At 33.8% G+C, this 27,873-nt stretch overlaps 1 pseudogene; it reads right to left on the reverse strand.

Moving 5' to 3' along the window:
* Nucleotides 1-13,755: 13,755 nt before the first annotated feature.
* Nucleotides 13,756-14,824, reverse strand: LOC149257040 (protein EXORDIUM-like 3 pseudogene; annotated as a pseudogene).
* Between the last annotated feature and the right edge of the window lie 13,049 nt (nt 14,825-27,873).

Genomic DNA, 27,873 nt, shown 5'->3' on the forward strand with positions numbered 1-27,873 from the left:
GGTTATTACTATGGATTCTCCAGAAACTAACTCAAAAGATATGAACCACAAATGTAAAAAATCCAAAATCCTTTTACATGTTTTTTTTTAAATGCATATATGTTTAACTTATATAATAATTAAATTAACAATTAATAATAATGATGATAATAATAATAATAATAATAATTTAGTAACCTTTAATGATTTTTAGATTTTAATAAGGTAAGCAAATGTTTTGATGTTTATTATAATTGTTGTGTATCCATGTTTACTGTTCATTTGATTTATATGAATGTACTAGTATATAATTTATAGAGAATTTTTATTTAGTGTTTATGAAATTTGGTGTTTGTATGTATAATATTTACAATGTTTATGAAATATATATATATATATATATATATATATATATATTGTTATAAGTAAATTAAGCTATTAGTGTAGGAAAGAGGAAATCTGATTTTATATATTAATTAATTTTAATTTAACTACTCTTATTATTATTATACATTTTAAATCATATATATATATATATATAGAGAGAGAGAGAGAGAGAGAGAGAGAGATGAAAAAAAATTGTATATGCATTTTGTGTTTTATAATAGATTGTACAACATAGGTTCATCTTAACTCTATATTTACTATGCACTTAGAGGGATTAAATCTCTCAAAAAAACAACTTTTCTTTTTTAGTATAAAACTTGAGGATATATATATATATATATATATATATATATATATATATATATATATATATATATATATAGTTTAGTATGAGATGAAAACAAATTGTATATGTATTTTGTATTCAACAACATAGATTCATCTTAACTCTATATGTACTATGCATTTGGAGGGATCAAATCTCTTAAAAAACAACTTTTTTTTTAAAGTATAAAACTTGAGGAAATGTTTGAACCTAAAGAGATATGATTCTTTTCAATCTTGGTAGATTTATAGTTAAGATGGATTTTGGATTTTCTTTCTTTTCTTTTGTTTTATATAATATATACATGGTTGACATTGAAATAGAAATGGAGAGACAAATAAGGAGAAATGGAGGGAGGTATAGATATAGATGGTATGGGGAGAAAGAGAAGAAAAGAAAGATAGAGAAAGGGAGGGGGGATAAACAGTAAAAAACATTTTCATATTATTATTATTATTATGTATATAATTGAGATAAACTTCATACCTTGAAATTTACATGTTTCTTATTATATATGTTAATGACTTGTAGTCTTCACTTGACTTGATTGAGACTAGTGAGTTCATAAATTTGAATCTATTCATTATACAAAAAGCTTGTAGAAGCATTTTCTACATCAAGCTATGGTTAAAAAGAAAAATTATGCATTTGACCCTTGTTAAAAAGCTCTTGGTTGGCTTTAAGTTATATTTTATTTGCCTAATATGACCTTATCATTCTCTTCTTTAATCTAGTTTGTGTTGCATGCTTTGAGTAGTTTGTGTGCCTACATTTGGATGGTTTGAGTAGTTTGTCTGTCTACATTTGGATGGTTTTAGAGGTTTTTGTGTCTGTGTGTATGAATTTGGATGGTAATGTTTCTAGATGTTCTAGTCCTTGTGTTGTATTTCTATATGTATATGTCAATTGTTTGTTAATAACTAGTTGTTTATGGAGAAGGAATACATCTTGTCAATAATTAATTTGCAGTTTGCAATACGATTGATTGTACATATCTATTTCATTTAATTTTAGGTATGGTAAAATTGACAACTAATTAATTCTTAATAGTGTCCCTCCAAGTATTACTAAGGAGAATTTTCAATAATCTACGCCCTGCATATTACTCCTAAAATAATTTATCTTTTGAAATTTTTTGAAATAATTCATTTCTTTCATGAATATTTTGTTGATTTTTTAATTCATAGTTTGTTTTGCAAATCCAAGAAATAATGTATTTTTGAAATTTTTTAATGAGTGGTCATTTTACGAACTGTTTATATTATTTACTTTTTCAAACAATTATAATAGATTTGAAAATTCAGGAACTATTAAAGACTTACTTTTAAAATTTAGCCCAAAAAACTCACTTTAAAAATCCAACAAAAAAAAAATTGTCTAAAAATTAGATGCAAAGAAGTTTGGAATTCATAAGTTGCATCATTAAGAATGTGAGTGAGAAAATAATGTTTAGGTCGAGTTTATTTATAGCATTCGGCCGAAACAGTTATATCGTAGGGTGGCGTCGTTTTAATTTTATGGCCGGTGGAAAATATGGATAGGGTTTTCAACCGAACTTTTAAAATTGTTCGGCCAAACTTTTAAAAATGTTCAGCCGAAGAAAATTCTCATTTATTTTAACGTCTGTTCGTGGCAAACAAAAATTCGACTGAACTTTTTTTTGTTCAGCTAAAAACTAGCAACTCTACAACAACTTGGCTTTGATCACATTTCTCCAACTTCAGAATGGTTAAAATCCATCAAATATGGCGAATTTACTTTCGAAACCAATACCATTATTTTCATAATTGAATCTACTTTCACTAGATATAAATTTTATGGAATTTCATAAATATTTGCTAATTTTAACTATTTTTCTAGTAAAATGTGTTGAAAAAATTTCTGAAGGTCATTATGATTCAACGAAATCAAACTTTTGTACATTCCAAATCACACTGTGAAAAAATATGTAAAATTTACGCTATATTACGTTGGTTTGCCTTCTTTAATGGGTAGTTTTTAGATTTTTATTTTTTAACTAATATGTTGAAAAACATGGCGCTATGCTAAACATCTTCAAAATCTACAATATTTTCGTATTGATTCAATTCAAAAAATTCTAGTAATTATTATGTGCATCTGTTGGTTTTATTATGCCGTAAGGTGTTCCCTCTGAGAAAGACGTCCCTAAAATGTGACGTGTGCGATCCTGGGCCATTGATTTTGTGTGTTAGATGATTGGGGTGTTTTCTGCCGTTCGTTTAATCTGTTTTTCATAGAAAAATAGTTTTTTTCCCATGGTAATGGGCCATGAAAAGCCAGGCCTGCCCTGCTGGTGATGAGACTCTTCTGCTAGCCATGAAACTCATCGCAGAGACTGCCTGCTGGCGATGAGACTCTTCTGCTGGCGATGAGACTCTTCGCAGAGACTCTTCATGTCTTTCTTCCCTGCATGCGTAGCCTTGTGCAGATAATGATAAGGTGTATGTACTCTATTTTTATGACATTTTCATCGTCTTATGATAATGTGAAAAGGAATTACTATTTCTTTCCTTTTGTTATCAGCAGTTCAGATCCTGTCTAATTAGGAGGAACATATCGTTACTCTTTTCCGATGGTTGAGTTTACAAATTGCTTCAGGGCTTTAAACGACTGTTCTATGATCTCTGAGCTCTCCTCGGGATTATTAGGTACGACAAGATCAATAGCCTGTATACTTCAGAATTAATTAGAGAAATTTGTCATTATCAATGCCAGTTTCAGGATCCGGAGTTCTGACCAGCCACAGCCATATTCATTAAGTCAAGGTGGTGTTTAGGAGAATTGAGTATTTCATTTACATCGAGGGATTGATTCAGGAAATGTACAAAATCGCTAGCATGTCCCTATTATACTAAAATTGATGCAGCAAGAGGCCTTCTGGTTACTGATATCAAAGGCAAAAACATCCTATCCCACAAGGGCATCTGTCGTATCCCCCTCTATTTGTTGGTGTTGGTGTTTTTCTTCTTGGACAAGAACTGGATTTTTCCTCTCAACATATTCTATAGGAAATATTTTCTCCGAGATATGGTCCAACTTTAAACAAACAGATGGTCAATCTCCAGGGTGTATCCATTTAAAAACTTGGCAGTTAAGAGTTCTCTCTTCAGTGATATTAATGCATGATTGAAGTACCACATGACCATAATTCAGGACCATAAGATGATATAGTAACCTTTTGCAGCAACAATACAAAACATCATCCACTGTAACTTTATTACATGAAATAAGACTTGGTGTATTTGGATGATCTTTTATTGTATTGGAAGACACACCTCCTGGACCATCATTTCCTTTAAGAATGTTAACGATCACTTATGTTTCAACATCAGCTGATTCACTCTGATGACAGGAAGATTTATGCATTGACTCAGTTCCCTTCCTAATAGCACCGATGAGTAAATACTATCCGTGCTTTTCGTTGTAGTGCTCAATTCTAAAAGTGATTTTTCTTGTAAAGATTCCCTAAAATTTGTAGCAGTTTCTGAGCCATTCAACTTTGAACCATACATGATTTTAGCAGTTTCAGGATCATCAAGTTTGGGAGAGAATATCTTCATTTTTCACTCTTCTTCTTGTATGTGTTCTGCTTTTTGTCTATAATCCTTAAGAAATTCTTTCAAGAGAATAAAGTCAAGAAATTCACACTCTTGGAAAATGATTGTATGGACTCCTACAGAGTGAACAATATGACTCTGTGATAGTTCATGGCACAGTGAACACACCAGAAGCAGAAGACATGATCGCAAGGTTGAACTCGATGATCATGACAAGGTGGAGGTGACCTGCTAATACTTCATCCCCATATAGGTTTGAAACATCAACGTCTTAGAGAACGACGACCATAACTTGAACTACACCTGTATCGAGGACTGAGACCCCGATGGCGACCACTTCCTAACCCTCCATTCTCGTACAAAATGACCAGGCTCACCATATTCATAAATTTTCAAATCATTAACAAGATCATACGGAATAGGTGTCTTGGTCTCCAAAACAACATTATCTATTATATTTGAATTTAAGTCAGACCACATATGGCATCATCTTGCACGCCATTGCTGTGAATTATTTCCCATTCTCTCCAGTTCTCAATTCAAATTGAAGTTTAAATGTGTTGTTCACGCAATTTGTTTTGAAATTTAGGCTCCAATTTCAAACAAATGTTAAACAATTATACCTTTCACTCAACATGGGTTATATTAGTTGCAATCTCATGGATAGAGAAATATTCAACGTTGGTCTGATAAAAAGAGAAATCCATAAAGTCCTTGGATACGATGGTATAATCCAGAAAATGTATTGGATATTTGTAACTCTGCCAGCCATGGATTAAATCTGTTCGTCCAATTGCCAAGCTTGCTGCTGAGTTATCATTGATTGATGCTAAATTTCCTACCTTATGTCTAAATGCAGGAAGAGGGAATCCGACATGGCTAGTGGGAAGCTTCAAGATTTGTAATCATAGGACAAGTTTGAGATACTGTTACCCCTCCTGAACTTGATTAACAATTTAGGAGGGAGACTAGATTTGGGCCTTGGCGATAATCTTGTATTGAAGTATTATACAAGGATATTGGTCTAAAATAGTCCAGTTTAAAGCTCCCTCATTATTTGCGATGGGCATTCAGGAAGGTAGAAATTCCATTATTCTGCCAGAGTTCGTAGATTCTTCTTTTGCTCCAAGAAGATTAACATTATTTAAAAGCCACATATGAGGAAGATAGAGTTGGGAACCCATTCAGTCCCAGGAAGCTTATTCTTTTCTTGGGGAAACAACATCCTGTATTTCTTCTTCAGTAACCGGCATCGTCAGTAGAGGTTGAAGTAGATTTCCTTGCAGATTTGAGTTACTACTGTGTTGTCTGGTATTCTATTACAGAAATTTTATTATAAACCCTTCTATTCTGAGTTGTTTTAAGGAAACGGGCACAGCTTCTTCCACCATGTTTAAGCCATTGAATTATTGACTTCTGTCTACAGAATACCTCCTTTTTCTTATCTTTTTGAATTTGAACCCTATCAAACTCATGAACTTTTTAATAACGCAGGGCTTTATGCCTTCCAGTATTTGAATGAGGGTGATTAATGTGGTTAAGCACTGTATCAACCACTAAGTCAGGCATGTCTAACTTCTTCTTTTCTTTTATAGATTCTCATGAGTCTCATTCAAGGTTTTTGATAATATGCCCTCATTTAAAAGTTCATGACTCGGTAATCTTTCCTCTATTCATTTGAAGACTAGCCATGAGAGACAAGATGGGTAGGTGAAAGTGGCTTGCTGCTACAGTTTCCACCAAGTTTTAATTTTATTACATAGTGGTTTGCCCAAAGGTGGGCTGGTGATGCTGTCATGGCTGTTAAGTTGGGCTGGTGTGGCCCCGCAAGGGGCCACTGATCTGCTGATGCTGTCATGGCTGTTAAGTTGGGCTGGTTGGTCACATGATCAGATAGAGTCTATGGAAGCACCTACCTTATGAATGTTGGTTAATTCTTGACAATTGAAGTATAAAGGAAGCATCTGTGGTCTTCCTTGTACTTATTGTTATCCTTCCTTAGATTGGAAGGTGGTTTATGCTTGGAACTTAAAAAGTATAAAGGAAGCATCTGTCGTTTTCAAGCCACAATATCAATTCCTTTTCTTTTACAACACTAACCATCTCTATCTCCAGTTCATGTTTCTTTTGAATATGTTTACAAAAATCTAGTTGTTCCGCTTTTTTCTTTACATTTTGAAGCTTCTTAGAAAGGATTCACATTTTTGTTCATGTAATGTGAGTGTCTTCATTTCACTAATACTGGATTATATTTTCTATGTCTGGGTTGCCAAACTGCAGCTGTTCAAATGAAAATGGTATGTTTTTAGGCCTCTTCGTTTGAGAGGTCTAGATTCCAGATAGATAGGCAAGTGATCTGAAAGAATTACTTTGAAACTTCACATTTTTGTTCATGTAATGTGAGTGTCTTCATTTCACTAATACTGGATTTTATTTTCTATGTCTAGGTTGCCAAACTGCAGTTGTTCAAATGAAAATGGTATGTTTTTAGGCCTCTTCGTTTGAGAGGTCTAGACTCGAGATAGATAGGCAAGTGATCTGGAAGAATTACTTTGAAACTAAAGGATTCACAAGGCTTTTCTAATCTTACAGAAAATGGTCCGTCCATATTAAGCCATAAGGATGAAAACCAAGCGAGATAATAATCAGCTGATGCAAGTGACTATTGTTGAAAAATATTTCCAACTCTCGTTTTACTTTGACATTATTTTATAATCAAGAAAATGTGGGAAAGAAGGCTATATTACAAGCCCATTAGATGAAGTTGGGGTAGATTTTATGGTTTGAAACTAACTTAACTAAAATTTTCTACATTGTTTTTATCAATATGAAAGCCTGAGAAGATAGGTGCAGGTGAGGCAATGGAGTTTTGAAATGGGTAGATTTTATAGTCTAACACTAACAACCAAAATTTTCTACACTGCTTTTATCAATATGAGATTCTAAGAAGATAGTTGCAGGTGAAGCAATGGAGTTTTGAAATGGGTAGATTTTATAATCTAAAACTAACTCAAGCAAAATTTTGTACATTGTTTTTATGAATATGAGAGCTTGAGACTATAGGTGCAAGTGAAGTAATGGAGTTTTGAAATGGAAATCACAACAATAAAATTCTAAAATGAAACAACAAATGGATTTGGTACAAATTTGTTTTTTCTTGTTCCATTATTGTTGTATCTATGAATGGGTTTTTCTGCTTCTTGGCTTCGATCATGACCATTTGGGGTGGCCTTCTGCACTGATTTCCATCTGCTTTCATCATCATGAGCTAGAGAGTCTATGATGTGTTTTGTCTTATAAGTCAGTACTATACAATGTTCAGATTTCAAAAGGTTTCATTCATGGTGTTTCTTCTCCTGTAATTTCAATCAGGGTGGTCTCTGAATATTGCGTTTCCTTGTGCAGTAAATTCACTCTACATCATGGGGGAAGCTTACACAGAGCTGGATCTTAACATCATCTCAGCTCAAGATCTGAAGGAGATGCATCTTGTTGGCATGATGTAGACCTATTGTGTTGTATGGATCAATTTCGAGAAAAAATTGACGACGCAATTGACAGAATAGGGGGCGCAAACCCTACTTGGAACGACAAGGCCATATTCAGAGTGGAAGAGAGTTTGCTCCGCTATGAAACCTCTGTTGTGATGATGGAGATATACTGCGTGGGTTGCCTCAGGGACACCCTGCTAGGCACTGTGAGGCTCTTGCTTTCCACTCTCCTCAAGGGCTACGGGAGCACAAATTTCAGTGGGATGAGTTTCTTGGCACTGCAGGTCCTCGTCCTTCTGGTCACCCACAGGGCATTCTCAACCTTGGCACCATGATTCTTGATGGAGTAGATCTTCACAGAATGAACAGATTCATCCCTGCAACTGGGGGGCTGTGGGTTTCAGTGATTTGATGGGGAATCCTGTCAAACCCAGGACTTCATTTGTGAGAAAATTACTGTCCATTAAACCTAATCATGTTGTTGATGCCCAAGAACAGCAATCCCGCTGTCAAGACTTCAACAGTAGTGCATGCAAGGAACAGGGCAAAGATCAAGAAAAGCAGAAAGATGGTGGTGAGATGGTTGAGAAGGAGAAGAAGAAACTTGTTGGCTGCTATCAGATTCTCATGGCCCCAAAATTGAAAAGGAATAAAGTTGGATTGAAGAATGGGGCTGCAAAAATTCATCTCAGTCCATCTGACAGTAACATCTGTGCCAAGGAAGATCAAGATCCTGCTGTGGCTTACAACAAAGCAATAGCAATTTATGCATAGTGTTATCATCAATAATATTATTGTGCAAGAATACGTTGGTTTTATGTTATTATATTCTTTGTGCAAGTGCCTTCAATTCCTAGTTGATTCGTGAAGTGCTTATTATGGCATACATAAAAAATTTTAAAATCACGAGCCACTATGGATGAAAGACTGGTTTATGTAAAAGTTTGAATAGATATATGAATCTGAAAAGGGCAAGTTCAGTGCCTTCAATCTGCTACTTCGATATATATTCTTAGCCTATGTGGATGAACATTGGTTTGTGTAAAAGTTTGAATAGATATGAGTCTGAATTTTGCAATGGGCATGTTCAGTGCCTTCAGTCTGCTACTTTGATAGATACTCTTAGCCACTGTGGATCACACATTGGTTTGTTTAAAACTTTGAATAGATATATAAGTCTCAAATGGGCAAGTTCAGTGCCTTCAGTCTGCTACTTTGATATATACTCTTAGCCACTGTGAATGAAATATTGGTTTGTGTAGAAATTTGAGTAGATATATGAGTGAATTGGGCAATTTCAGTGCCTTCAGTCTTTGATATATACTACTCTTAGCCACTGTGGATGAAATATTGGTTTATGTAAACATTTGAATAGATATATTATATATGATTCTGAAATGGGCAAATTCAGTGCCTTCAGTCTGCTGCTTTGATATATATAGAGTATATATATTTGTTTACAAGATGATCACTGCATTTTTAACTTATGTCCATTAATCAAATCGATCTTTCAAAGACACAGTAGGCTTTCCTAATCTTGCAGAAAATGGTCCGTCCATATTAAGCCATAAGGATGAAAACCAAGCGAGATAATAATCATCTGATGCAAGTGACTATTGTTGAAAAATATTTCTAACTCTCGTTTTGCTTTGACATTATTTTATAATCAAGAAAATGCGGGAAAGAAGGCTATATTACAAGCCCATTAGATGAAGTTGGGGTAGATTTTATGGTTTGAAACTAACTCAACCAAAATTTTCTACATTGTTTTTATCAATATGAAAGCCTGAGAAGATAGGTGCAAGTGAAGCAATGGAGTTTTGAAATCAATGAAGGAGATATTGCATTTTCTAGGAAAAATGCCATCATCCACAACCGATTAACCAATTCTTTCTTCCTATGTAGCATCCTTGCATTGACATAAGTTGGACAGAGATGAGGACTTACACCGACATTCCATATTCAACATCTCTACTTAGACATTGACATAACTCATATAGACATCTCTATGATTGGGACTCAGCAACAGACAAAATCTACTCTCAAGTCAGCTTCTTATGAAATGGCGAGAGTCTTCTTAAAAATTTCAATATTTCTACAGTTGAGGATTGTAGCAAAGCTCAGGGATCAAACTTAACTCCATGCTTATGAGGCATCCGCGTTCTCACAGTTACTTGCAGCTCATTCTCAGTTTTAATGGGAAGGTGATATATGGTGTATTATTGTTGCAGTGGCAGGGGATGGATTTTAATTGCTGGTTGGACCAAAAGAAATTGATGCAAATCAATATTAACTAGTTATTGATAATTTTGCCCACTGAGGTCGAGTATAATGCTTTCCCTTCTTATCAAAGAATATTGCTTATCAAAGAATATTGATTCCTTTTCAATAGGAGTAGCATGTGAGTGTCAGTTTTATAAAGAAGATTCTTTTTATTATTAATAAAAAATATAGATAGTTAGTTTCATTTTAAAGGGTTATAAATATGAGTTATAAATACAAGACTTAAAATGTTGTAAATATTTCAAGGGTTGTAAATATGAGTTATTAATTGTTTTTACTCAAAACATGATAAATAATAATTTAGCAATTTCTTTTTAGTTGAGTGACTCAAATTCATGTTTCTTTAGGTTGACGGTAAACCCACTAAAGTGGAAAAAATTGTGATTCCAATAATTAGAGGGATTGTCATCATGGGGTGATAAGAAATTTAATATTCCAAGAAGAGGAGGTAGTAGTAGATTCTAAATAAATTAGCAATGCAATAACACAAATGTTTGCAACAAATATAAAGAGATCCACCTTGTTGAATAATGCACACACTACATGGATAATGAATTTCCGCACTTTATGCCTTACGGCGTTTTCTTTGCAACATCTGGTGCAAATGCTAGTAAATATAGCCATATCGAAGTAGACTCTGTCTAGGTTGTTGCAACATATTTTTTTTCAAAAAACACAAGATTAACAAAGAATACACTAGTGCCAAAAAACATGGCTTTTTATGAATCCCTTGATTTGCAAAGAACACATAGTCAAACAATTACTAAGTTGATATATTAAATGTGAATAATTTTTTTTTAAAAGTAAGTAATAGAAAGGTAATAAAATTTCTGACAAATTTTACTTTTACTATAAAATGAAATTCTAAAAAGAAGCTTGCCGAAAGTTGAATTTTTTTTAAAAATGATATTGTTTTCTCAAATAAGAACAAAAAGTGTAACCTAACTTCACATTTACAAAGTCTAATATATATATGAGCTCTAATCTAAAGTCATAATATTATAAATCCTAATATATAAACCTAAATATTTTAAACTCCATGTATTAAACACCTTATATTTAAAACCCAATATTATAACCCTTAAAATTAAACACGTTATTATCAACCCTCATATTAAACTTAATATTATAATCCCAAATATTAACCTATGATATTATAAAACCCAATATCATAAACACAAATGTTAAATATGGCTAATGAGGTTGAATATTGTTAAATATAGCAAACATAGCATTGACCAAGTTTCATCATGGTCACTATTTAAACATTAACTATGAAGGGTGACATTGTTTGTCTAATGTAACATGTTAGCATTTGTATAATAGAGGACGCCAAATTTGCATCAGAAAAGAATATCAGGTAATTAGAACCCTCCCTGTACACATACCTGCTGAGAGAAGAAGAAGATTTCTCGTTCGTGTGGAGAGGGCCATGATGATGACTTCACTGATCTCAAAGATAAAGTGGCAATAGATTGATAGAGCCGAGACTTAAATCGAATATAGTCAACCATGTTGGAAAATGTGATTGACTAATTTTATAATGTCTGAGTGTGGCAATGTATAAATTGCAATGCAATTGATAGCATAAAATTTAATATTAAAACCCAATATTTTAAACATAATATTATAAAACCAAATATTTTAATCTCAATTTATAAAATTTAACATTTTAAACCTAATATTAAACCCTAATGTTATAAGCCAAATATTACAAACCCTAATATTTGACTCAATATTGAATCCAATATTATAAACCCTAAAATTAAATCGAATATTATAAATCTTTTATTATAAACCCATTATTTAACCCCTAATATATTAAACCATAATGTTAAATCGTAATATAAAATTATAATATTATAAACCCCAATATTATAAACCTAATATTAAAGTCAATATTATAAACCCCATATTATAAATATTATATAATAAACCGGTTGGAAGAGAGGGGTTTAATCACTACTGTAGTGATGGATTAATCTTTTTGCACTTTTTTTCTTTCTTAAACAAACATTAATTTATCAAACAACTAGTAGCATAACACATGAGAAAATCTATGCATAAACATGAACCATAAGCAATAGATCAACACATATAAACATGAGATCAACAACACATAAAGAAACCATCACATGAGGACACTAGATATTATGTGGAAAATCCAACTAGGAAAAACCACCATTGGCTGTTGTCTTCTTCTTCTTCTTCTTATTAATAAAATATTATTTTTACATCTGCGTGCATTAGCCACCACCAGTGTGCAAGCCACAACTTGCTCTTCATGCGAGCAACCCTCACTCTAGGCCACTACCTCTCTGAACTTCGCAGACCATCACATGTTGGATGCCCCAACACCCAATAGTTTATCTAGCCACCATTGGACAGAAGCCACCACTTCCAAGTTCTCAAGCTCCAACCTGAAAAATGTTTCTACATCCTAAAACTATAGGCCACCGCTTGCTATCACTAAAGGGCTCAACCTTCAAGCTCTCTTGTGGACCACATTTCACAATTTTCACAATGAATCCATCTGCACTAAAGTCAACAAACCATAAGCCTCATTTCTTCCCATTTTCATATTAGACCCACACAAACTCTCTTACTTAATCAACAAAACTATCAATCTTTAATCAACCTTTGCTCTCACACTCAATTAGCCCTCTCTCACAACAATATAATACTTTACTCATGCAAACAATCTTCCTACAAAACAATACACAACAAAATTTGAACATATAGATGCAACCTCTTACACTCCACAAATCAAAATCCCTTCATATATGCAACCAAACTAATAAACCCTTTGCTCACGGTCAACACCACTCAACCATAAACATTATGTTCATACATACTAATAGCATATCATCACGCTACAACACAACCCCTCAACATCAACATAACTGAAAGGAAACATATTCATTACTAACCTAAACACTATGCTCTCTTAAAAAGTTAGTCATAGAAACTTTGAATACAAGGCATCATATACAAACCCCTAACATTAACTTAACTGAAAGGAAACATACTCATGACTAACCCAAACACTAAACTCTCTTACAAGATTAGTCATAAAAACTTTGAATAAACTCTTAAAAGCAAATCCATAACAACCTATTTTACAAACACTATTATCATCTATTAAACAAAGTCTTTCGATAGAAATCACATGAGAGAATTTTTGGCCACAGCTTTTCAAACCAACAAGTGTAATTCATCATCAAGACCAGATAAAATTAAAGATAATCTATAAAACAAATCACTTTTTCATCTAATTAATATAGTAAACCATTTTCTGTAAAGTCAACAATAAAAGCTCCCAACTTTTAAACGCTTTCCCAACTTTTAAACTCTTAAAAGCAAATCCATAACAACCTATTTTACGAACACTAATATCAAACTCTATGAGAAGATCCCACATATTTAAAATCTTAAAGCAATTTTAAAAAACCTACGAAGCAAATGTATTGACTTAATTTTAAAATGACATTGTACTTTTTGGTTTGGATCAGCGAAAATATTTCAAAGACAAAATCGATATTGCATAGCTTTATTACCATAAGGAGTTTATGGAAAAAATAAAATTTACAGAGTTCAAAATGAAGGCTCCATCTCCGATCCAGACAAAAATATATGGTAGAGCCGTATTCATGTGGAGAATGATTAAACGAGGAAAACCAGGAAAGTTAAATTTGCAAGGCCGCCATTGTCGTTCACTGTTGGACGACAGCATTAGGCCCATAACAGGCATTCAGAGTAGGATTCCAGAGCCACTGGACCAAGAACTTTCTCTGGCCGCCATTCAAGTTAAAAGAAGCTCCCTGGGCATCATTCATGACTTGCCCTGTGTAACCTCCACCTCCACCAGTGCCATAGATTCCTTCACACATATCTGCAATCTCAGTTGGGGCGGTGGGGTCATTACCGGCATACCAAGCATTAATAAGAGTATTGGAAGCCATCTCTGCTAATTCATGACCAATCACATTGATCATCCCATCTATTCCCACATTTCCATTGGGCGCCTTGAGAGGCTGTGTTCCATTCATGTAAGAAGGAACAGCGAATGGATATGCGCAAGTCCCTGGGCATTGCTGCTCGGAATTTCCAACCCAGGCATAGGGTAATGTATTGCCCACAATAGAAGGGAACGTGAAGTAATGAAAACCACAGGCGGCTTTACAGAAATCCTGGACCGTCACATCCTTCCAAGTAAGGAGAAGATAAACACCATTTTTGGCATCTATGGGAAGTGGATTCTGCAGGGCCGTGACTGCATTTTTAATGGCATTCTGTACCGTGAGGCGCGTGAGGGATTTTCCAAGAGAATAAAGATCGTCCCGCTCTGAGCCGAGAACAATATTTGTGCTCACGTTGGCCCCAGTTTGGTCCGTGTACAGCGCAACCGTTTTCCACCAATTGCTCACAGATGGGCTCTGACTGTCAACATCAGAAATGGACATCAAGAAGCTCTTGATAATGACCTTTTCGTCGATACTCCAATTACCATACCAGATTGTGTGCAGGGTGATGTTGTTAGTTAGCACAGGACCCATGTGATAGTTGAGGTCAACCATCTGCGACCAGCCTTTGAAGCTCCCAAATTTGAAACCCGAATCTCTTGGCCATGGCCTCCATCCCTCAACTACAGTACACACCCACCCCAATAAAACACAGCAAAATAAAAACGAGTATACCCTGAAAGCCCCCATGTTGCTTTTTGTTGCAATCAAACTTGGGACGTCCGCTGCGTTCTGCAATGTAAGGGAGAAGACAGCCATTATATAGACAATGAAATAACAAAGGCTCCCAAGAAGGAAGTGAAAAGAAAAGAGAGCAATTATACATACCAGCTGGAACCCCATCGTTTTGTGCGCATGACGGAGTCAATCTGGCAATTGCATTTAAATTTAGATATTGGATTTTGGAGTATAAATGGTAAAAACGTACGAGCGTCGGTGTTCATAGCCATCTTTCAAAGACGCGGTCACCGGTTACTGTGTAGAGAAGGCGCTTCAGCCAGGCTGTCTCCATACGTTCCATTTCTTATTTTACTGTACCTCTCATTAAATTACACGCACGCTTCCTGCTATTTCCAGCTCACATAGATTTGACCTGTGGTTTAATGCAGGTACATTGTCTCTAAATGGGATTCCGACAAATTGGTAGTTTTAATAAGTGATGTTTTGGTTTTTTTTGAAGAGTGTTTTGGGTTAATCTGGTTATTTTATTGTGAAGATTTTTATTTTATGAATGAATTTTATTATAATATTATTATTTATTAATATTGTATATTTAAAAAATATAACAAAAACAGGAAAAAATGATTAATATAGTCTTATAAATTAAATATTATTAAATTTCAATTAACATTAAAATAACTATTTAATAATATATAATGGATGAACTATATTAACATACTATGAGTTAATATTATCACCTACTAAAACCATACTCATATTATCACCTACTAAAACCATATGTTAAGAAAATCATAATTAACAATATGACATAAATTAAATAGCTAATAAATTCTAATAGGCATGAAAACGAGTAGTCTTTAGATGTTATTTTTTTGAAAGTTTTTTGGTTTATTTTTTAACGATTTGTCTTTTCCCGATTTATTTTTCTAATTTGTGTAAAATCAGGCAACAATTCATTGAAATACAACTCCATTTTGTAATCTAATTTGTCTAGAATCCACTCGGGATTCATTGAAATCACAAGTTTGGAATGTGAACTCTTTACAATCGAAGTGCCCCAGAAGTTATCAAAATACCTATTTCATGATATATCTCACATTACCAAAATTTGAAAAAAAATTGTAATTGATATAAATTTTTTGTTTCTAGAAAAAAAATGGTTGAACATTTTGGAAATTCATAGTGACATAAATTAAATAGCTAATAAATTCTAATTGACATCAAAACTAGTCTTTAAAAGTTACTTTTTGGAAATTTTTATTGTTTATTTTCTAACGAGTTGTCTTTTCCGGATATATTTTTCCTATTTAATTTGTCTAAAATGATTCATTGAAATCACAAGTTTGATGGGTAAAATCTGCACAATCGAAGTGCCCTAGGGGTTTTCAAGGTGTACGAAAATCCACCAGAAACTTCAAAAAGTCTCATTAAAGACAACTCCATTTTCTAATCTAATTTGTTTAAAATCCACTCACAATTAATTGAAATCACAAGTTTGGCATGTGAACTCTTTACAATCCAAGTGCCCCAAAAGTTATCAAACAACTTATCTCATAATATATCTCACATTACCAAAATTTGAAAAACAAAATTGTAATACTTAACTAACATTATTTTATAATAATAATAACAGTGCTAATATTATTATTATTATTATTAAAAGAATATATATATATATATATATATATATATATATATATATATATATATATATATGAGCTTTGTTAAGATACTATAAGTCAATACCATGGCTTACTATTACCACAAGTTTGGCATGTGAACTCTTTACAATAGAAGTGCCCCAAAAGTTATCAAAATACTTATCTCATGATATATCTCACATCACCAAAATTTAAAATAAAAAAATTGTAAAACTTAACTAACATTATTTTATAATAATAATAACAATACTAATATTATTATTATTAATAAAAGAATATATATATATATATATATATATATATATATATATATATATATATATATATATATATGAGCTTTGTTAAGATACTATAGGTCAATACCATGGCTTACTATTACCACATGCCCAAAAAATCATAACTCATGTACATATTATACATATTCATTAAACATTTATAAATAGTAGTCTAACTAGGTGACAATTTCACCCTAAAAATATAATTTTTTTGTTTCTAGAAAAAAATGGTTGAACTTTTTGGAAATTGAGGTTACAACTGTCAAACTATAGAATTTTAGGTGTCTTGGCAATTTTTGAGGGTGCTAAATCTATTTCAACCTTCAAATTCAGGATTTGAACAATTCTAAATCAAAATTTTGCAGAACAAAAAACATTTGATTCCTATGAAAAAGTTATCACCTGTGAAAAATTGTCGCCTCATTAGACACCGTCCATTTATAATCTCAATCTTTGATTTATGATTAATACTAAGAATAATCTAGAATATTCCATAGATCTTAAATCCTTACCATCCACTTACCAATTATTTATGATAAGATTTTAATTCTAGAAGCCTTCTCTAAAATAGACAACTAATTTATTCGAATTATTTAACAAAAAAATTATATTGATTTTTTTTTTAAATTTATATTTAACTTTTTTATGATGATGATGATGATGATTAATGTCCACTAAGGCCAATATAGTCTATCCAACTTTAAGAAATTAAGAAATTAATTGAGTTTCTTTAATATTTTATTTCTATGGTAAAAAAGAAGTGAGAGATGTGTTCCTAGATCACTATAATTTTGCTCACCTAACAAGTCAAGAAGGTTAGTAGTGTGACAAAGATTTTGAAAATTAGAATGGATATGAGTAAGAGTTAGGTAGTCCAACAGAAAATGATTTTCATCTTCAACCCTATTAGTATCACAAAGGTGACAAACTCTTTCGTCCCGAGTTGTTTTGGGAATTGACCAAAGCTCGATTTCACTTTGAATTTCATTAGAATTACTTCTTATTTTAGCAATATTCATTTTCTTCTTATCACTACTCAAGTGAAAAAGATAATTACGATTATCAAGATTGGGGTTGATCACCTCCTTATAATACCTTAGCTTCATTTTTCCCTCTAACTCGTTGTCATCCCACAACTTATCCTTAAATTTGGAAGTAATAATATTTTTAATATTATCCTTATTTTCTAATATGACCTCCTACTTTACCTTCCAATGGTTTATCCAAGACTAACATCATTATGTTAGTCTCACTTAAGTTGGAGGCTAGAGTTAGAAGCAATTTTGGGGAACCTCTTGGCTTCCATGTTCTATAAATTTTTATTCATAAGATACCTAATCATAGCCATGCTTTCAATGGGGGGCAGGTTAGCTTCAATAAAAAGGATAGGGTAGGGATATTTCCTTTAATCTTGAGGTTGTAGGTTATAAATTACTTTTGGATCAATTCAATCTTCCTCCACAATTTTCTAGATATACTACAACCTCAAACCTCACATCCATATAAAATAACAAGGGTGACGAGAGTCTCAAAGAGAAACTTTTTTTACTTCACACATAAAGGTATGTCAACATACAATTGTTTTCAAGCCCATAATAAGTTTTCCAGCCCCCATTCTATAATTCTATTTGAGGTGACATTGAATGTCAATTCCTAGATACTTGTATGGAGAAACTTTCTCCAAGTGGTTATTATCATGACTTTAGTATTGTTGGTATTAACAACTATACTCATCTTGCAGCAATAATCTTAGAGGATTCTAAGTTGTTTATCAAGATCGTCATGGCTCTTGGCTTGAAGAATCATTTTAACATCATAAAGGAGAAGAGGAATGACCATAGAAGTGAGCCTGGGGCCATCACATCCTATAGCTTCCAAACACTCTTCTAGCTTATCAATGTAAATGCCAAAAATGTAAGAGATAGGGGACACCCTTGCTTAACTTTGATATTGCACTTAATTTCTTCTGACCAACCCTTGGTGGTCATGGGTTTGGAAATAGCATTCTCGTATAGCCCAGTCAAAGCAACCCTCAACTCAAGAGGAACCATTATCTCTTCTAGCCGTTTCCATAGATTATCATGAGGAATTGTGTCAGAAGCCTTTTAAAAGTCAAAAAAACAATAAAATAGATCAATTTTATTATTGTGACATTTCTCTACAATGATCCTAAGAGTAAAAAGATTTTCTATAATTGAGTGATGTATCCTAAATCTAGCTTTCCCTTTAGCTATTTTAACATGGCTTTCAAGCTAAAGGCTAATCTTCTTTTCCAAAACGAGTCCACATAGTTTAACTAAAATGTGGCTAATCATAATGGTCCTGTAGTTAGAGGAAATATTTTATCCCCACTTTTAAAGATATGCACAATAAGGCTTTGCATCCAAGGCTTAGGGAAGCCTTGCTTTACTACCAAATTGAGGAGTTTTTGTGTATAAGGGATTAGGATAGACCACCTCATTATGAAAATTTCAGCGTGGTATCTTTTAATATCTCTAACTTTCCCATTAGCAAGCCACTTAATTCTGAACCCCATGTCTTCCAAAGGAAATATATCCTACTCTATAGGAGTGTTCAAGATGGTGCACATGGTGTCAGAGGAATCATATTCTCAATAAAATTATAAAATTTCATACTATTTTTTAAATAACCAATAACATCATTCACTCACACACACACACACACATATATGTTTATTTCTAAATTTATATTTAACTTTTTACATTTACTTAATAAAATTATAAAATTTTATATTATTTATTAAATCTTTTGTCTAGCTAAATTTAGAAGAAATTGCTCTATATGGGCATTTTTATCTCAACAATTTTAATCAAAATATGGTAGAGATTTTTAAAAACTTCAAGATTAAGTTGTTTAATCTACAAAATTTGAGTGCCCCAATAGTTTTTTAGGGCGCTGAATCCATTTATATATTTAAAAATGCATTTTAAAAAATAAAAAATAATAATATCTTTGAAATTATATCATCGAATTCTAGTAAAAAAATTCATTTTGTCTATTCATTAATATTAAATAACAAATAGCCTCATAAACTTATAAAATGTTATGTTGGAATATGAAATGGATTATCGAGTGACATTATGAAATGAAAATAAATTCTATGTAATTTACTCTTATGTCTTTGAAACAAAAGAGGTTATGTATGGATTCTTTGAGATAGATTGTATATATAAATACATAATTTAATTTATATATAGTGTTTAATATAAAATGGAAATGGGGCTCTACAACTTGGTCTGAAACCTTAGCTTTCAGTGCATGCCAACAAATTCTCTATGGAAGAACCGTTGCAATGGCATCAGGGGGGTCTATGCCCCTCCCATCAACAAGGAGTCATCTTTCCATGCTTTGATTTCAGCGCTCAAAAGAAACTCTTCCCCAAAGGAACAATCGACAAAATTTGTGAAGAAGGTTGAAAATATGTCTGCACTTGTCCTTTCAGTGAGCTTTTGAAGAACTTCCCTGCCATTCTCTAATATGTCCTGAGTGGAAAAGTTCATGGGAATGTGACCCTCTCCCAAGTTCGTGAAGCAGTGGGGGAAAAGAGATGGAAATTCATGATGAAGGGGAATCTTAGCATATATGCTATGGGAAATGGCTTATTTTCCCTGCTTTTGGAATGTAAGGAAGATTGTGATGTTGTATTCAGGAACAAACCATATTTTTTTATTCTAGAGGCATGTACCTAAATTCTTGGTCCCTTGACTTTAGCTTGAACGATGACATTCATAAGGCGATGCTCGTTTAGGTTAAGCTTCCATGCTTTCCCCTCTCTTATTGGAGGGATGGTTTTTTGAAGGTCATCAAGAATGGTGTCAGACATTTCCTCAATCGGGCTAAGCCTAAAGGCCAACAATTCGCTTGTGTAAATATCTGCATTGAAGTGGATCTTGAGAAGGGTTTATCCTCGGAGATAGTCTTAACTCTAGGTGAATGGAGTCTCACTCAAACGCTAGATTATGACCAACTCCTATTCAAATGCAAGAGTTTCCATGAATACAGACATTTTTCTCATGATTGCAAGAAAAACAAGTTTGGAAACACTGAAGAGTTGGTCCCTCAATAGGAAGAGCAATGGCATATGCAAAAAAAAGGGATATCCTTCAAGGGAAAAAACAAAGATAATCCAATAGAAACCCAGCTCAGAATTTGGCCTCAATTTCTTCAAATACTTTTGACATATTGTCACGGGAAGGAAGGGAGAAAGTAGATTGAGTGACAGGAAATGAAGAGACATTTCTAGTGGAAGATGAAGATGAGGAGGAAGATGGGAGTTATGTGAGGTAGAACTTGCATTTTTTGCAAGTTTTGTGCACTCCAAGGTTAAACATAGTGTTTCAATTCCTCAAACCTATATGAGAAGTGACAAAGGCTTTGAATCTCCAGAATTCTTGGAAGGAGGGGCCAAGAAGGTTCTCACAAGAAGTGGAAAGAAAAGATTAAACTGGACAGGTGACTCAAGCATCTAGGAGGTGGACAACCGCAAAGCTAAAGGATGACCATCCAATAAAGATATAATGGAAGCTGAAGCGGAGCAAAATATTAAGATAGGAAACCATTTCCCACCCTAAGATTACAAAGATTTTGAAAAATATAAGCAACAAGGATCAAGCAAATTCCAAATCAATAGGAGGTAAGTCCAAAACCTCCGAGTTAAGATGAAAGTAATCTCTTGGAACGTAAGGATACTAGGTAACCACTTGAAATCCTAGGCAATAAAAGACCTCATAAGAATGGAAAGAGCGCAAGTTTTGTTCTTGCAAGAAACTAAGTTAAAGGATGAAGACATCTTATCCTTAATTAGATCCTTTTGGAATAACAGTTTGTGGGTGGCTCAAAGCTTGTGTTGTGCCTCTGGAGGACTATGCATGTTATGGTTAGACTCCTCCTTTTTGTTAAAATATAGTTTTAAAAAAATTGGGTTGTTTTGAAACTATAGGACAAAATAAACAAAGAAGTATTGTAATTTATTAACGTTGATGCCCCAGTAAACCACAATGAAAAAGATGAGTTTTGGGACTCTTCAGTCAGGTTAAAAAAGAAACATTGGCACATTGACTCTATAGTCAGTGGGGATTCCAATATGGTTCTCCTCTTCAGAGAAACGTGAAGTAACAATAGTCAAAGACTCATTCCGTGAGAGAATGGAGGACTTTATCAGTCAATGGGACCTGATGGACATAACCCCCAAAAAACGGAAGTTTACTTGGACCAACAGAAGAGTGTTGGTGGTGAGCACATTGTGGCCAGACTGGATAGGTTTCTAATACATAGTAATTGGTTGGTAAGAGGTACCAAGTGATTTTTGTTCATTTTAGAAAGAGGAGAATCTAATCATCATCCTGTTGATATTATCATTAACCCCCTTATGGATCTAGGCCCAATCCTATTTTGATTCAATCCTAGGTGGTTGTAAAAGAAAGGAGTGACAAAATTAATATAAAAGATTGGTCTTTTCTGGTGATGGATCTCCTGCTTATGTTTGGGAGTCCAAATTGAAAAGGGTGAAGCGGGCTCTTCATTGTTGGGCTAAAATTAAATTCAAGTCTCCAGATAGGGAAAAAATGGGCCTTATCTAACAAATTGAAATTCATCAAGCTCAAATTGAAATAAACGAAGTGTAAAAGGGCCATATAGAAAAGAAAAAAAAAAGGTTAAGCAAACAAATATCCCTTCTCAGTAGACAAGAAGAGGAATATTGGTGCCTAAAATCAAGAAGTCTCTAACTAAAGGAAGGGGATTATAATACTACCTTCTTCCATAAGCAATCCAAGGTGAGGAAGATAAGAAGTTGTGTTAAACAAATCATTCTAGATGGTTGACCAAAGATTTTCTTATTTAAGGAAATCAAGCAGGAGGAATTCAATTTCTTCATAAGACTATAATCAGAGGAAAAAGAGAATTATTCGGGTGAGGTCCACTCTTTTATTTATTTTTTACCTTCATTAGTCTCTAAATCAAGTAACCTTCAGCTCATTAGGCCGATTAAAGAAGAAGAAATCATTAAATCCATATGGTCTCTCGATCCAGACAAAGCACCTAGTCCGGGTGATTTTCCTATTAGTTTTTTTAGTCTATTTTGGGATCTAATAAAGAAATATCTTATTCAAATGTTGAATTCCTCTGTACTAAAAGAGAAGTTGGGAGGGAAAAAAAGTCCTCCTTTCTAACCCTTATTCCAAAAGAAGCTAAATTGATTTCCTTTTCTCAATTTAGACCTATATATCTATGCAACTTGACCTACAAAATGCTAACCAAAGTGATTTCCAACATAATAAGGAAGATTATCCCTAGGATTATCTTAGAGAATCATGGGGTATTCATGAAACATAGGTAGATCCTTAACAACGTCATCTCGGTTCGAGAGGCCATCCACTGTAGCAAGCATTGTGGAGAACCAAACATGGTAATAAAGTTGGATATGGAGAAAAATTTTGACGAAGTTTGACATTCCTTTTTATTCTCTATCATGAAGAAATTAAGGTTTAGTGATGAATTCATAAAGTGGATAACAACTTGTGTTGGAAGTCCATGGATTTCTCCTTTGATTAATGGTCAACCATGTCACTTTTTCCAAGCCACTAAGGGTTTGTGGCAAGGTTGTCCCATTTCCCCTTTGCTATATATTCTTGTAGAAGGAACTCTCAACAGGAATCTGGATTTGGCCAAGGTCGAAGGGAAATTAAAAGGTCTAAGCATTTCTAGCAATACAAAGGATGTCAATCACTCACAATTTGTTGATGAAACCCTTCTTATGGGATGTGCATCAAGACAAATTGCCTTGAGATTCAAACAAATTTTAGACAAATATATTAATATTTCTAGAGGCCTTGTCAACAAAATTAAAAGTCAAATATTCAAATGGGATAGTTCTGTTATGACCCTCTAGGAGATTTCTAAGGTTCTCAAATTTTGTCTTGCAACTGAATGGAAAATTTTCAAATATCTTGTCATACCAATTTCGTTGGGTTCTTCAAACTATGACAACTAGAATGACACCTTAAATAAATTCAAGAAGAAAATCTAGGCCTATGGTGCTCATAGGCCTACCATTGTTGATAGGGTCATTCTGATAAGACATGTTTTATCCTCTCTCCCAATATATCTCTGTTCAAGTTTGTTTGATCCTAAATCTGTAATTTGTCAAATTAGCATCATGATAGGAAAGCTCTTATGGCAAGGGGGAAAGAATAATGAAAATAAATTCCATTTGGTACAGTGGAACATAGTTCACATATTTAAAGAAAATGGTGGATTAGCCATAAAAGATCCATTATTTATGAATATAGCTATGGGAGAAAAAATAATTTGGATGCTAGTATCTGACACAAAGGAATGGTGGAAGATAACCTTTGTTCAAAAATATTCAACAAAAACCGTCTTCTAAGAGTTGAGGCAATGCAGTGTTTTGGACCAAGCTCTCAAATCTAGAAATTGTGAAAAGTGGACGCACCTCTCAATGTAGATCACCTCAGTTGGTGCATTGGGAATGGCGCCTGATTTAACCTTTGGAAAGATAAATTTTCCTCATATGGTCCATTGGGATCTCAGGAGGAATATAAAGATTTAGTAACATGGATGCAAGAAAATGGACTCACAAAGGTTAAATATATTTCTTTATGGGATGATTTGGCGTCGTTAGAAAAGTTGGTTCATGCTTAGTCTCCCTGGTCATCTTAGACCTCAATTGTACAAAATGCTTGGTTTTTTAAAAGGTTTGGATCCAATTTGTCTCTCTTTGTAGGATCATCGCTCTTGTACTTTGAGCCCCTGTCATATCTACTCAGTAAAACTTGGATATGATCATTTTGTTAAGCAATTTCCCCACCCTCCCTCACATAGAATATTGTATAAAATTTGGAGCAAAGATAACATTCCTAAAATCAACACCTTACGTTGGTATCTCATGCACCAAAAAATCCCCACTGCTGAAAACTTGAGGAAAAGAAACATTTTGGCCCTTCTAGATGCGCTCTCTATCTTTGCCGTGAGGAATCCATTCCCATCTCTTCCAACAATGCTTCTTTTCCCTTGAGGCCTGGAAGTTAGCAGTATCCCTTGCCTCTATCATTAACTCCATTCAAGGTTCATGGGAAGACAAGTTTGAAAAATGGAGTTCTCGTTATCCTTGGTGTTGAAAATCCTCCTCCTTATTGATTCATTGTTGGTTAGCCTTCCCAAAATTCATTTATTGGTCCATATAGAATGTGAGGAATAAATAAATTTTTAAAAGCAAACTATAAACTCCCCAGATGGTGGCAAAAAAACCTAGCTCTTTTATTTTTGAATTAATCTATGTTAGAGGCTTCAGTGATAGAGATATAGAGGATTTGAAAAAATAACAACATGCTTGGATTATGGTTGATAGGAAGTATTCCCCTTCCTCAAAATTCATGCTTAAGCCTAATAAATCTTTTCTTCCCGGTATAAGGCTTGGTCATGAGGAATTCCTGTAGTGGAGAAAGGAAAAATATTAGATTTCTCTATTTTTTTATGGGATATAAAGAGACAATCTAGGGGAGGCAGGAATTAGAGAGGTCCTTTATAGCCCCGATGGAAAAATAATGTCGCAATTTGCATGGGGTTTAGTCCTTGATACCAATAGCATGGTGTTATGAAACCAGATCAAGAAAAGATAGAAAAGATAGATCAACGCCTTAGAATTTAGCCTCTTCGAGGGGGCAACCTCCTTTACATTACATAAATGAACAATTCTTGGATGATACAAATGAAAAGACCTCCTTTCTATATATAGGAGTTTAAGGGGTCATAACATAATCAGAGCCGACATAACAATAATAATGTAAGGGCACAATAATAACAATAGTGGGCTTCTATGGGGCACAACAGTAACAATATGGGCACTACATGGGTACATCAATATAATAAGTGGGTTGTACTAATAACAATAATGGGTTACACTAGTAGTATAGGGGCCTAACATGCCCCTCTCCTTCAAAAAGCGTTGTCCTCAACGCTTGAGTAGTTCTTGATGCTTCTGTATAAAATTCTTGTCCTCCCATGTGGAATATTCAACAGGTAAGTTCTTCCACTTGATGAGATACTCTGAAATTGATTGATCTTGTAGCTGTCGAGTTCTTTTTTCTGTGACTGCTCCAGGTTCCAATATGATTTTTCCTTCCTCTTCAATTTCTGGCAATATTGTTTGAATTGGGATCTTTTGCAACTTTTGAATTAGTGGCCATACTTCTTCATCCTTCTTCCATTCATCCCTTGCTTCGTTTATCCAATCTGGTTGGATAATAGAAATAGCACAAAACAATGCTTCGACATCCTCATCTTTGAAGAGTCTTCCCATTTGGTAAGGTCGCCATTTTTTAAGTGCATGTAGTATTGCCAACATTTCCTTCTCATAAATAGCTTGCTTGAGATGTAGAAGTAAAAATACCCAATCACCTACATCAAAACATTTTTCACTATGATGTTGATCTACCTGTTGTTTCATTTGATTTTGCACGAAAGTGGCATTATCCTTTAAAAGTTGGAGAACTTGTTGTTGATGCTCGATGTGATCTTTCACTGCTTGAACTTTTTTCTTCTTGATATGTCCTTTTATCTTTAGAGTTTGAGGAGTGGTAATTTTTTCCAATCCTTTACAAGATATGGTCAGATTCATTTCTTGACACTTGATGTGATCTTTCACTTCTTGAACATTTTTCTTCTTGATATGTCCTTCTATCTTGATAGTTTGAGGAGTGGTAATTCCGACCAATGAATTACAAGATATGGTTGGATTCATTTCTTCTTTCTTGATGTGATCTTTCACTTCTTTCACCTTTTTCTTCTTGATATGTCCTTCTATCTTGAGAGTTTGAGTGGTCATTCTTGCTAATAGTTTACAAGATATGGTCTGATTCATTTCTTCTTTCTCTGGGGTTGAGTCCTGGCATATATCCTATTCTTTTGATGTTTCTTGATCCTCTTCTTCCTCCTCTTCATACTCTATGTAAAATAATTTCTTCTCAGCACACTTATGACCTTTTGTGCATTTGCTATCACAATTGTAACAAAGCCCTTTTTCTCTTTTTTCTTCCAATTGTTGTGGTGTAACCCTTGTAGGTTGTGGAAGGCTAGGAGAAACAAAACTTCCATATTTATAGTTGTGAGGGGTAGACTTCCTTGTTGCCATAATTTTACTTTCCAATATGTCACAAAGCCCTTTTACTCTTTCCAATTGTTGTGGTGTTGCTCTAAAGAAGGTGTTGCTCTTTGTGTCCTCATAATGTGCTATCATTTCCTCCGTGAGAATTGACCACGTAACAAGTTGTTTACGAGAAAAAAGCCCTTTATACCATAAAAATTGATCCGGTTCTAAATATGAAGATGCAATACATACCTTTTGTAACACTGGTACACCATGTAGATCAAAATATTTCTCCATCTGAAGTATCCAATTTATCGGATCCTTGCCATCAAACTTCCTCATCTTGCTTTTTCTTGATTTTAGGACCTTGATCTTGAAACGACTGTAACTCTATACTTTTATATATTTAAGTTCTGAAATTGCTACTTCTAGTAGCCCTCTGTGTCCTCTTTCCAATGCCACTAGTCTGATCCAAATTGGATTCTCCAAAAAAGAGTTATGCACAATCTCCCAAGATGACCTGATTATAGACCTTTCCAGAAGAGCGAACTTGTACGACGTGCCACGAGTCACTGTTTCAACCTTTGGATCTAAAAAATGCATACAAGAAACTACAGTCCGTTCTCTTTCTGTACCTTCTTACGAAATTTCAATCTGATCCCCAGAGAGAAAGTTATGATGATTTTCCCCAGGTCACCTGTTTGGAATGTAATTCAGGAGTCTGCAAAAAGACCAACTTCCTCAGATCATATCTCCGTAAATATAGTGCAAAAAGCTCTGAAATTCAGACCCGAGGTTCATAGCGATTTCTTCTCAAATTGGTTTTTTTTGCAACTTATGAAATGTCGCAGAAAAAAAGTTATAGCGAAAATGCCATGATGACCTGTTTGGAGCAGCGAAACCCTAGAATCCAAAGCTTTTATACCAATTGTTATGAAACCAGCTCAAGAAAAGATAGAAAAGATATATCAACGCCTTAGAATTCAGTCTCTTCGAGGGGGAAACCTCCTTTACATTACATAAATGAACAATTCTTGGATGATACAAATGAAAAGACCTCCTTTC

Source organism: Pinus tabuliformis, chromosome 6 (assembly GCF_031772625.1).
Source record: "Pinus tabuliformis cultivar Carrire ecotype Pingquan chromosome 6, CPIR1, whole genome shotgun sequence".
In the NCBI taxonomy this organism is placed as follows: Eukaryota; Viridiplantae; Streptophyta; class Pinopsida; order Pinales; family Pinaceae; genus Pinus; species Pinus tabuliformis.